The sequence below is a fragment of the Gopherus evgoodei genome, chromosome 8 (assembly GCF_007399415.2).
Source record: "Gopherus evgoodei ecotype Sinaloan lineage chromosome 8, rGopEvg1_v1.p, whole genome shotgun sequence".
In the NCBI taxonomy this organism is placed as follows: Eukaryota; Metazoa; Chordata; order Testudines; family Testudinidae; genus Gopherus; species Gopherus evgoodei.
This window is the reverse complement of record NC_044329.1, coordinates 7388372-7401839: the sequence shown is the minus strand read 5'-3', so window position 1 is coordinate 7401839 and position 13468 is coordinate 7388372.

Here is a 13468-nt window from a genome sequence, read left to right as displayed (position 1 = left end):
GATCCGTGTTAGTGTCTCTGCTGTGGGACACTTGCTGGGGGTTGCAACCAGGGAGCACCAAGACTTTTAAAGTGAGAGCTGTCAGGCGTATCCAGGCACACAGAGAGGCAGACGTGCCCCAGTGAGCACACCTGCTATGCCCACGCACACATACCCATGGGCACACACAAGCCCATTGCCACCTCCGCACACAAACAGGCACACATGGAGGCACACGATGCTTACACGGTGAACACCTCCTCACGCAGGCATCTATGTACGTGTCTGCACCCAGACACAAATCTACATGTTCGCACACCAGTGCACTACACCTCCCTCCCACCCAAAGGAACACACACGCACAATTGCACACCCCGTATGGGCACTAAGTGTGTGGGAGTCACTGAATGCAGCTCTCTCTCCATCTGCAACAAGCCCATCCCTGGGGCCCAGGAGTGCTGATTACTGGATGCTATTTCCTCCTCCAGCTGTTTGTTGATTTGTCTCCTTTCCTTTCCTTTGCTAACCACATTAGGAAACCTAGAACTAATCCTTCAAAGAATTTCTAGGCTGCGGGCAGAGTGTGCCAGGGGACTTTACAAGCATGCTGGTTTAGTGTGGGTGCGAGGGACGACACCACCACCAGTGTAGAGTGTGCCACAGTTCTCTGCACTAGTCAGCTGTGTTATAGGATGCAGCCATCTCGTTTAGAGATGGCAGGAGCTGCCAGGGCGTGCCATCTGGTATGCTCAGTCAGCTGGCAAGGGAGCACTGATTCCTTGCCATCTCAGAGGTGTGGACAGCCTGTGATGTACTGGCTTTGTAGGGGTATGAATGAGGGAGAGATGATATTCTCTAGTGGCTGACCTGCAGAGAGGATAAGGAGCCTACTACAGGTCCTTTTCCAAACCTCAAAGAGCTGCATGCTGGAGTGTGTTTGTGTGTGTGAGTGTGTGGTCTGTTACCCTGTGTGTATCCGTGACTGAAGTAGAGTGCTGCACTGTGCAGTAATGGACCTTCCCCTTCACTCATGTAATGGAGAATTTGGTTGTGTGGACTGTCTAATACATTGGGGCTGATCTCTTCCACCATTTCCCTCCAGCTACAGCCAGGGGGTTCTTGTATTACAGAGGATACAAAAAACCCTCCCATATAGCCTCTGTGGAGGGGGGGAAAGTCCTCTCCCCAGGAAAGCTGCAAAATAAAATAAATTTAAAAAAAAACCAAAGCAAAACAGCCATAAAAAAATGCCATAAAATAGCAACTTGTACATGTCAATGACTGTAGAACCCTTACTAATTACATTCGAGACTCAGCAATCTGGATACCAGTCCTCACGTACATTGCATATTTCCATAGTAAACCCCCCCCCCACCAAACAAAAAAACAACAACAAAACTCTCAGGTCTATATCTTAGAGATTTATGATTGATACAACTTTGCAGACATCACAAAAGAGGCCTGGAATGAGAAACATGTGTTCTGAGTTTCAAAATGGCATGGAATTCTATTGTGTGTTTAATTGCCTCCCCAAACCTGTGGAAAAAATGCACCATGCCCTTTTCCCAAAGCCATCAAAGAAAAGCTAAGAAGCTATAGGTATTCTAAAATATTCCCTCCCCCTCCCCCAATAAGACACAATTTTGGAGATTCAAACCCCTAAAATGTCTGCACATGCACACACATTATACCCTCAGTATTCATCTTTCAAACCCCCTTTAGAGGTCAGAATTGGCAAAGACTCACGCATTTTCATCTGAAATTTCCATAAAAAAGCTTTTCTAACCTGCTCAAAACTGCCAAGTTCTCATACCCCAATATCCACTGCTCATGGTTCACAATGTCTATTCATCAGTTCAGGAACTTTCTAAGTAGGAAAAAAATCTGTTAGTTTAATTTAGCCAACAATTATTACGGAATAACAGTCTACCTGTCAGGACAATTTTAGATCCCATCATATGCCAGAAATACCATCTGTAAGTCTATATCAGAATCCAGAGCGGCAACATCCCCAACTATGCAGCAGTCCATGTCCTATTTTGGAGCAACTCTGCAAATTTCTGCGGCAGTCCCTTCTGGAACAGTTACATGGATCATCACTGCATAGTTCTACTACACTATGTGAAGGAGCTGGGCCCACTGTGGTAGATACATTACATATAAGTAACCAAGTAGGCAGCCCCAGCCCCAGAGGGACAATGGGGATTAGTGAGACAGAGACAGAGAAAAGTTTTCTTAAAGTGTCTGTAAACATGTTTAAAGTTCTTAGGGGAATCAGATGCCGGTGAAAGCTCCGGAGGCTGAGCCTGTTTGTGTATCTATTGATGGAGTAGAGGCCGCAGGGTGAGCAGCAGCTGTCCACATTTCTCCTCCCTGCTCTGCTAACATGATTCAGCCCTAATGGGGAGGGACCATCCAGAATGGTGAGTCTGTGCCCACCTCATATTGAGACTGCCAGTGAGGGTGCCAACTGCGGGGGCAGTAAGGTTTGGTGATGTGGGAACTGGACAGAGAGAGAACTTGTTGGTTTTCACTAGCGAACATGAAGATTGTTTTCCTGAGTCTCTGGGATGATTCTCGTAGAACATTTGACAGTATGAGCTTAGGTCTCCCACCCTCTGAAAGGCTATGAGAGGAAAAACCTTTTTAACTCACGGCTATGGAAATCAACGTCAGCGTGGAGACTTTCTGTGAACACCTCTTTTAACCAAGAGAAGCAAAGACAAACACCCGGGCATGGACCAAGTGACAAAGAGGCAGCTAGCTTCAGAGAGCAACAGATGAATCACATGGCTCTGACAGTCAGGTCCAGGAGGAAATATAGCACTGCTCTTTTGAGGGACTGGCTGTCGAACTGGTAAGAGAGGAGTGCTAGGGTGGAAATGCTGAAGCTTGGCTTCTGGTTCACCCATTCACAGCTCCCCTGAGGATGCCAGGCTGAGGGGCAGCTAACACAGACCTCAATCAGCAATCGCAGGTGGGGAAGGGTGTGTTTGTCACCAGAGCAATGACACAGCTTATGGAACAGCCCGTAATTGGTCACATAGGGAATGTCTCACACTGTGCCCCAAAAGGGTCTGTCACCCAGCCTTTACCACACTGCCATCTAATGGTGGGAAGTGAGGTGAATTTTCCACCACAAGCACAGGTTTCTAGGTGATTGACAGAGCCTTTCTATTGTTGTATTCTTGGGAAAGAAAAGGATTTTATTTTAAAGTCTTACCCTTCCCAGACCCAAAAAACCCAACAAGTGTAATGAAGTAATCACGTTTCTACTCAGCTAAAGCAAGAGATGAGACTTGGTGGCACCTTCCTCTCTCCCATGGTCCGGTCCACTCAGAGGCAATATCCAAAGAGGCTCCCACCCAGAGCTCTTACCAATAGCCTTGATTCAGCTAGGATGGCATGGGTTGTAGGCCGCAGTCCCTCTCAGCTGGCACAAGAGGCCACACTGTTAGTGGGCTTCAAAAAAGAATGGCCTCTTCCTAAGAAATAATGGATGTGGCTTTGCAGATAGTCAAGATACTGTCTCCAAAGAACTGCTGGGGCTTTCCACAGCAGAAGAAATAGGTACTTCCATCCTACAGTACCAGGGATTCAGAGGTGTGGTGCTCCAGGGTTCATTAATATGAATTAGCACATGAGGTTTCACTCTCACTCACTCATGCCCGTCACCCCAATCGGGGTATGGGCCGCCAACCACCAATCTCCAGAGTCCTCCAGAGTCCTCTATCCTGGGCCATTCGCTCTAGCTGGTTCCAGGTATAGCCCATTTTTTTTGCTATCAGCCTGAAGGTCGCGTCGCCAGGTGTTTCTTGGATGGTCTCTTTTCCGCTTGCCTTGGGCGTTATGCCTAATAGGGTCAGGTTGTTGCTCCTCATCTCTGTTGCAACCTGCGCCGTCTTTCCTGACTCGTACATGGTCCTCACGTTCCATGTGCCTATGGTAATCCTCCTGGTTGCAAGAAGGGTAATCGGCTTAGTGGCTTCCTCAAGGCTTTTACCACCCAGCGTCATGCATCTTTGAGTTGAAGACCATTCTTTTTCCAGGGTAAAAGTCTCTGTTGTCTCTATTGTTGGCGTTTCTGTAGCAGGTTGATTTTTTATGAGGTGGAGTTGCTAGCCCCAATCCCAACCCTCCTCCTTTATCCTGACTTAGGACAGGCAGATGGCCCCAAAGGACCTCTCTGGTGGAGTTACATGAGGTTTAGTGACATGAAAAACATGGTTCATAAACATCTCGCAGTCCCATGGGGGTCCCCGGGTGCAATGGGTTTCATGCAGTGGATTTCCATAGCAGCAGCTCTCTCAGAATACATAAAGGTTGAAATAATGTACAGAATAAACAAAGACATGAGGCCTGTTTGAAATGGAGGCCTTGACAAAGAGTCCCCAGCTGCAGCCCATTGGTTTGATCCAAGAACCTGGCCTGGCTTGGGGCTAGCTGCTGCTGTCATGCCATAGACTGCCCAATAAATTTGAAATTGATGATCGGGGTCAAGTGGCAGCACTCCTTGGGATATGGGTTTATTAACAAAGTTCACCAGGAAATAAGAACTCCCACCCAGCCTTCCTAACTGCCCTTAGTGCAGGGTTCTGATGCCCTGGCCTGCTCAGAGTTTCCTCTAGCAGATTTATCCTCCATGCTCCAGCCTTCCTAGCTAGCGCCTGCTCCCTGCAGCAGGCTGTACCCACAGCCCTCTAACTAGGAGCTACAGTGGGCTTCTATGAGCAGAGCATCTCAAGCAGCTGACCTGGCGTTTGAATCATGCTCAGCAACTCCCTGGGCTTCCTTTCTTTTATTTACACCCCAGAGGCCTGATGGGCAGGTCCTGTGACTCAGTCATGCAACATTGCTCATTTTCTCCACCTGGAGAGGCCTATGAAGCACCTCCCAGCAGGAGCTGGACCCATTCTCCTTAAGGGCCTGTCACCCTGTGGCAAACCCTTCCATTGGGTGGGCCAGGGCACATGTCCTTTTTAGCAACGGGGCCTGCAGCACACAGGGTTGTGGATGTTGGATGAGGGTGTTAAAGATGATTCTTTTTGCAGTGTTTCTCTGTGTGAATGCAACCTCGCTTCATGGACTCAGATGACATCTCCTTGGTTGCAATGGAACTTTAACCTGTTTTTGTCATCTTCAAAACTACAGTGATCTTTTAAACTACCTTATGTGGGGTGGGTCCAATTTTTCCCATTGGCTGCAGCTTTAGGTTGACACTGCTGAAAAGAAGGCTCATTTTCATGTTTCTCTGGGAGTGGGTGATTCCCCCTTTTTACAAAGTTATTCTCTCTTGCACTTCTTTGTAGGGGCTGAAAGGACACCCAAGGTTTTGGTGCAGCAAGTCGTTGCCCTCAGGTCAGCCTGCTGCCCCAGCAGACTCCCTCGTCTGCCATTGGTACTTGTGATGGCATTACACCGTACAAGTGAAATGCTAAGGAACAGATGCCTCTGGGATAGCTAGTAGGAAACTGAGTATATAACCCAAATGTAGTTACACTCCTTTGGAGGATGGGTGGGGGGTGGAGTTAGAGGGGCGGGCAGGCATGTTTTCCAGTATTTAAGATACTGTAGTGAGACTCAGAGGACCTGGGTTCTTTGACACTCCTCTGCTGTGTGATCTTCTGCAAGCCACTTCCCCTTCTCTCCATTGTCTGTCTTGTCTACAGAGAATGTAAACTCTTTGGAGCAGGGACTGCCTCTCACTCTGTCTTCATGCTGGGTTTAGTGCAATGGAGTTGGAGACTCTAGCTTCTAGAGCAATACAAGAGGTGGTCTGCACGCATCCTGGCAGTTGTTTCAGAACACCATGCTGGAGCTACCTATAGCCTTATACATTCTTCTTAGTGACTAAGCAGCATATAGTCTTCCACGAAGTGCCATGTTGTATTGTTATTAGTGATGTGGTTTCTTCTTTGAGCAAGCTGTTGCAAGCAGCGATATTTACTCTCAGGCTTAATTCTCTCTACCTAGAGCAGGGGTGGGCAAACTTTTTGGCCCAAGGGCCACATCTGGGAATTGTGCAGTGGGTCATGAATGGTCACAAAATTGGGGTTGGGATGCAGGAGGGGGTGAGGGCTCTGGTTGGGGGTGTGGGCTCCAGGATGGGACCAGAAGTGAGTTCAGGGTGCAGAAAGGGCTCCGGGCTGTGGCAGAGGGTTGGGGTGCAGGAAGGGATGCAGGCTCTGGCTGGGGATGAGGTTTGGGGTGCAGGAGGGTGCTCCAGGCTAGGATTGAGGGGTTCAGAGGGCAGGAGGGGGAATCAGGGCTGGGGCAGGGGGCGTGGGAGAGGCTCAGGGGTGCAGGCTCTGAGTGGCACTTACCTCAAGCAGCATCTCTCTTCTCCGGCTCCTATGTGGAGGCATGGCCAGGCGGCTCTGCATGCTACACCATCCCCAGGCACCGCACCTGCAGTTCCCATTGGAGCACCAGAGAGGGCCATTGGAGAGCATAGGAGCTGGAGTGGGGTCATTCCACGGCTTCCGGGAGCCATATAGAACGGCCCCCAACCCTGTGCCCCGACAAGGGGAAGCCCCAGACCCCGCTCCCCAACCTAGAGTCTATTTTTGGCACAGAGTTGCATCCTGGCATTGGTGCTGAGGTTGAGATTTCTGAAGTAGTTTGCCCAATGCCATTTATAAATAAACCAGTTATGCTAAGTGAATCCCCCAACTCCACTGTGCTGATTCCTCCTCCAATGGAAAACTGCTCCTGCTCAGCAGAGGGTCACAATACTAGAAGCTTGCGTGAGATCCCTGATGAGATGCAGGTCAATATGTTCTTACTGCCCATAGCGCCTCTCAGTCTCTCTCGTCATCCACTTGGTGATGTTCTTCCACATAACTGCATGGGACCATTTTTTGCTCCTTGCTCACTGTCTTATCATTTGCTTGCTCTTGTTGCATCTGCATTATCCCTATTCTGCACTGAGAATTGATTAGTAAAATGCATTTTTCATAAAGCCCTGCAGCAGAGGGTGAGAGTGCTGATTGTAGGCAGTGCTGTATTAGAGATTTGAATGGTGCACATGAAGCTATAGTGAGACACAGAAGAGCATTTTACATGCTTATAAGAATGTGCTTAATTTACCTGCCACTCTCTGCAGACCACAACAAACCCACATTTCAGAGCGCTCGGCCTGCAGCGGGAGTCTGCCTGGTACACCCACATTGCCTGTCTGCCGGGAGGATAATATGCCCTGGATTACACTATTACCCGGAAAAGAAGGCCATACTCCTGAACTATGGCATCACCTGGGACAGGCACATCATTACATGGACAGTTACAAATGCTCGGGTCGTTATGTCCGCCTGCGTCTCATTTCCTGACAGTGATTCCACAGGGTCTTCAATGTGCTTCCTCCCCTCCTGGCCCCCAGTGCAGGCTGTTGCCATTTCAGGTCCCTTCCTCCCAGAAGAGGGTATAGGTCAAGGGCATGCTGGCACTCAGAGGGAGACCATCCTGGGCAATCAGGCTCTCTCTGCAGAGCTGGTGATCACCTTCCAGACCCTGCTCTTGTCATCCCAGTTTCCCTGGCCTCTGCCTCATGGACAGCATGAAACCTTTGCCTGGCTTTTCCTTTTTCCAAAGGAAAAACACCCACCCCTTTAAAAAACACAATATTGTAGCATCGTGCAGCTGCTGGCAAGTATCATTGTTATAACAAAGAGCAGCTATTGGGGGAGGGGAGGGGGAACTTGACTGAGGTTCTCCCCCCCCCCCCATGAGATCTGACAAGGCATGACCCAATGCTGCAGCCTCATTTCAAGAGCAGCATCTTAAAGAGGCAGGCAGGTAGTGGAGCGAGGCTCAGAGAGGGACTGTGCTCCCCTTGCCGAGTGCTGTCTAAAACCAACATGCATTCAGAATTAAGGGATTATGCTCTTGGTGACTCAATTTTTGCTAGTTCTCCTGGTTTGGGACAGCATCAGAATCCCCTCGGTGGAGTTACAGCCCGTTATTGCCAGCTGCCGAGATAGCAAACACAGAACGCGGCCAAGGGCTGCCTTCATCCCAGCAGTGACGTGATGGGTGGGCGTCACACTGAGACATCTCCCACTGGGAATCCTGATTATTCTCAGAGAAAGTCAGTTACTCAAGCAGGGCAAGAACCAGTGATCGCGTGCACTAAAGCAGTCGGTGTCGCGCATGTTGTCATTGGAATGCTGGCCGAGGACGCAGCGCGCATGACATGCTGTGCTAATGGCAGCAGCCACCCACCTCCACCCAACGGAGCTCAGCCACAGCAACATTCCCCCAGCACTAGCCCGTTACACCCAGGCTCTACGTCTAGTTCAGCCAGTGACTGGCTGTACCCTTGCCCCTTAACCTGCATGTCTCAGATCCCTCAGCTGAAAACGGGGACTAATATTGAGCTAGGTCCTTGGGTGTGCTCTGCGATGCAGAGCTGTGGATTGCAGTTACCAAATACCAAGTAGGATGAGAGGTTCATGGTGCAACTATTACAGATGTGTCCTGAGCAGACAGAGCCACGCTCCCACTACCTCAGTGTAGAGACGGAGCTATGCCACTTTTCTGACTGGAGTTCCCAGTAATGGGGGTATTTAATGCCAGTGCAGTATGGATGCTCAGCCAGTCTCAGCTACGATTAAACTGTCCTCACCTTTTCTCCTATCCAGCCAGAGTCCACACGGCCAAAACATCCCCAGGAACTGGATTTATCCCCCACAGCGGGAGATTTCAAACAAACAACTCTTTGCTGCTGTTTTTATTTCATCTGTGGCCAGCAGGCGATGAGGGGGCTAGTTGTGTTCCAGGACTGTCAGGGGGAGGGCACAGCATGCTGCTTGGGATCAGTGCAGTGCATGCAGCCAGAAGGGGAGGGAGTGCAGCCCGTGGCTCAGCACAGCTGTTAACGAGGGAGACCTCGATTCTTGGAAGGGGGAAAACAAGGCAGCAGCGCATGGGCCCCTTCCTAGAGTACAACTCGTAACTACCTCTAGGTCCCATCCATCTCAGCCAATATTAGAGCTGCCCTTCTAGCTGACCAGTCCTTAAAGAAACAGTCGCACTAGAGCTGTGTACCCCATGTAACATCTGCCCCTTCCCACTGCTGAGCCTTTAGTGCCAGGTGGCCAGGTCTCAAAAAGGCCCATTGTTCTTGAAGTCCATCCCCATGGTAAATCCGCAATACTCGGTGTCATGAGGGAAGTGGCCCCTGACAGGCAAAGAACCTTTCCCCATCTTTCAACAAATAAGAGAAACAGAAGAGGCAGCTGGTAAGGGAAGGGCACTCTTTGTACCAGGAGCTAGATACACCAGGGCAGTCACACCATTCCAGCCTGGCTTCCTGAACAACCCATTAGCTTTGGCAGCCCCGGCTAGCCGCAGCCCTTAATCATGAGCGTGCTACACTGAAAAATAGCTATCAATGGGCATTTGGGCTTTACAGTAAGTCAAGCTTCTGAGGGTCAGGAATCTGTGCTCTTCAGCCAGTTCCTGGGGCTATATGATCTTATATTGGCTATGGCCTCTGCACTGGGCTCAGAGTGGGATTATGGTGAGATAACCATGACAATCCCATCTACCCTCCATCTCCACAACAACAACAATTCTCCTCTCTCCTTGACCCTCGGGCCTGCTCACTCTTGCCAATTCAGACACCGCTCTTGCCAGCCTGGCCTGGATCTGCCAGCTTGGCTGCGAGACTCACATCAGAGACTCCTGCCTTCTTTGGAAATACTGTTGACAGACGAGAGGTAGCGAGCCAGCCAGGGCGGCGGCCAGTTTCCCAAACACAAGAGCAGCAGTAGTAAGAATATCTGCAGCTCTCCCTCCGGAGGCCAAAATCATCTTCCAGTTAGCATCACTCCAAACCTGCTCCCAAGAGAGGCACGAGTCGCCCTCCGAAGCCAGAAGGACAGGTACTGCAACAGCAGCCACTCCAGAAGGTCCTGTCCCTCTTGCTGGAGACCAGGCAACAGGCAAGAAGGGGGACAATGTGAACACCTGCATTTATTTTGCTGCCAGGAAGAATCTCCAAAGGTGGCCAGGCAAGAGACCCCACAAGTAGAGCAGTTTTCCTGCAGGAGCCGGGGATTGTAGCCCTTTAACAGAACAGGACAACTTGACAAAGCAGTGGGTAGGAGCCTCTCAACAGGGCAGAATGGTATTCACTCACTTACCCAATTAATGGGAAATCGTTATATTAAGAAGTGCAGTGTTGGCGAGAGGGTGGGTGCTGCAAAAGCTTCCCCACAGAGCTCTGCTTGGAATGGTCAGTGTTGGGCCCAGTCTGGCCCTCTCAGTTTTGTGGTGGGCAGTGTTAGAGGGGTCTCTACTCACCGCTGGGCATCTCCTCGAGGCTACATCTGAGGAACAGCTCTGCCCAGTCCGAAGCCTCCTTTAGGCTCATTCACGCTGACACCCCTTCTCAAGCTTCAGGAGTCAGAGTGCTCCCTCTCTGCGGCTTGGCGCTCCAGCCAGGTCACTAGTTTTCCTTTCTGGGGTAAAGTCTCACCAGACTGCCTGTTCAGGTATTGTTCCTGGCTGTCCTCTACCTCAGAGCTAGATCACTTCCCCAGTGGGCAGTGGGGGAACCTGGGCCTACCCACTACTCCAGGTTCCAGCTCAGAGACTCTCAAATCAGCAGACAGCACTATCCCGAACCTTGCTGCCATTTCCCTGAGCCTTTTTCTACTCCACCCCATCAGGCTTCTGCTCCACCAACCTTCTGGGTAAAACCCTTTCTTCAGGGCCAGAATCCCAGGCTGCTTCTGTCTCCCTGGGGTTCCTCCTTTCCCTTGCTAAGCTCAAAGAGTGACTACAGGCTTCTGCACTGCTGCCCTTTTCTGTCCTATCTTCTTGGCCTCGTACCAGCCCCACCTGCTCCTGCTCATCTGGGCTCCATCCTCAATTAAGGATTGCTTATCAAGCCTCATTCTCCCTCAGGTGTGGCCTGTCAGGCTAGCATGGGGGTGAACACCCCATCACTGGCAGAAATGAAAACCCAGTTTGTTCTCATGTCTGACTGGAGATGGGACTTGAAACTAGGCTCTAGAGGGAGAAGACCAGGATTCTCCCCCTCCTCCCCAGAACTGCATGAAATTCAGGTACTCTTAAAGCCAATAGGACTAGGAACTAAAAGATCTAGGCAGCCATAGAGCAGTGTGTAGAAAGGACGATCTCAGTCAAGCAGGGACTGCTTGGCATGCGGGGTGAAAGACAAGGACTCTATGCTGATCCTCTCTCTCTCCCTGGACCATTGTTTATTAGGTAACACTATAGTGTGTTTAGAGATACAGCTGTGACAAAAGATGAGACAAAAAGTAAAGCTGTATCGTCTAAGGCTTGGTCTACACTTTTAAGTTAGGCTGACAAAGTTATGTCAAAAAAAGAGAGATGGAAAAACCACACCCACCACCAAGGTCGGTGTGCTGCCCTAACCGCCTCCACTGTAGATGCAGCTTCTTGCTGGAAGAACGCTTCTGTGAACACAGCTACCGCCTTTCGGGGAGGTGGTGATCCTACACGGATGGAAAACCCCGTTTCGTCTGTGTAGGCTGCCCAGCACAGCCAGAACATGTGTGTACCCTGAAAGGGAGCAGGGTGGAAGGAGGCAGGCCATGAAGCACCCAGATTCCAATGGTTTTAGGTTAAGTTTCACCAGTACAGTTCTGATGGAAAATACCTCACTCCCCTCCACCCACTCATTGCAACCTAGTCACGGTTGCATCTTGTTTCCAAGCAACTTGCCAAATGGAGCAGAAGGTGACCACCAAGGCTACGAGTGACAGCAGTTGGCAAAGGGTTTAGATCTCCACGTCTGGGCGTGGGGTGCCCTGTTCTAATCCCCATAGAAGGAATTTTCTTAAAATAAAGGCAGCATAAGTGTCCCAAAGCCAGCGAGACCACAGACAACCACATTACCCAGCATCCTCTCACTGCATTGTCATCTTGCGTGTAAGGAGTGCTGGGACGGGTTCTTCCCTAACCTAAAGGCTACACTGGTGATAGGGGCCTCAGATTCCCCCTCCAAGCCTTTTCTTCAGGGCCACCCTCCGTTCTTTCCCAGCACCCACAATCCACATCTAGCCCAGCTAACAGGGGAACAAGCTAGTGCCAGAACTACAAAAAGACAGGGCGGGTTACAGGCGCCCCTCTTCTGCTGCAGCCAGGTGAGGCGGGATCGCTTGAGTGCATGGATGGTAAGACAGTAAGATTAAGGCAGCATGCAGCTGTCTTCCTAAAAAGCTTTAATAGCAGCTAAGAGTACAGTATATAATCACCTGCAGCTATAAGAGCCTGTCAGCATGGAGCTGTTCATTACATTCACTTAGTGGACAGTGCCCTCTGCCGGCATGTAGGGAGCAGGAGCAGGAACCCCTCCCTCGTATCCTCTGAGGAAACAAACTTCAAGAGAAGGAAATTCCACAGCTGGGATTAAGAAATTCTTCAAGCATCAGCACTAGATAAAAGGCCAGTTTACCGACCGCTCAAGCACCGATGTGAGAGTGGAGCACGGGCTGAGGATCAGAAGAGCTGGCTGCAGAACGAAGACATTCCTGCCGAGAATTGTGTAGCAGAAGATTTTAAGATTACATGAATTTTAAGATTCCAGCACTGAATAGATGATCACACGGCACAGTGCAAGTTCTCAGGCAGCTCTGCCAATGCATGCCAACCCTCACCTCCGGCACCCCTGCCACTCCAGCCTTCGGGTCCCTCCTCCATCTGTGCCAACGTAGCCCAAGTCTGATCTTCAGCACTCCTGCTACTCAAACCCCAGCCCCTCCCCATCCACTCCCCATCACTGCCAGTGCGCCTGACTTGCAGCACCAACACTGTGGCACTAGGGCAGCTCTGTCTCCCTAAACCCCCAAACCTCTCTGCCAGCAGCCATAGAGCTCAATACTGCAAGGCGCTGAGTGCCCCCTGGGAGCTGCTGTGGTCTCACCTCTGACTGACTTCAGTGAGAGCTGTGGGTGCTGGGGGCTGCACACACAGAGAACAAAAAGACTGCTCCTGCTCCAAAGAGCTTACAATCTAAACAGATTAGAAACCTGCTTCCCTCAATGGTCTCCGGAGCAGCACTGGAGAAGACTTGACTTCTGCCAGGAGGCGTGTGAGGGGGAGGGAACCACCCAGAGTGGCAGTGGTCACAAGAGGTGCTTCCACATCGGCTCGACTCCCTTCTCCGCTAGGGGCGCAGGGAAAGACAATGGCTGTAGCGCCGAACAATCAGAGACCCAAACACACACTGCTCAGACTGATGACATGGGAAGGCGAGTTCAACGTGTAATAATAGCAGATGCCCCTTGCCCCTGAATTGCCTTCCTCCTCCCAAGAGTTTTGCATTCAGGAGGTTCCAGACTCTCTACCGTGCTGCCAAGAGAGTCCCTGAGACTCTGCCTGGTTACACTCCAGCACTGGGTGGGACAGTTCTCTCCTCACAGGCAGGAAAGGGACGACTGAGCCCCACACCTTGTCTCCAGTGGCAGAAGTGCATGGCTGTTAAAGGCCACACCGT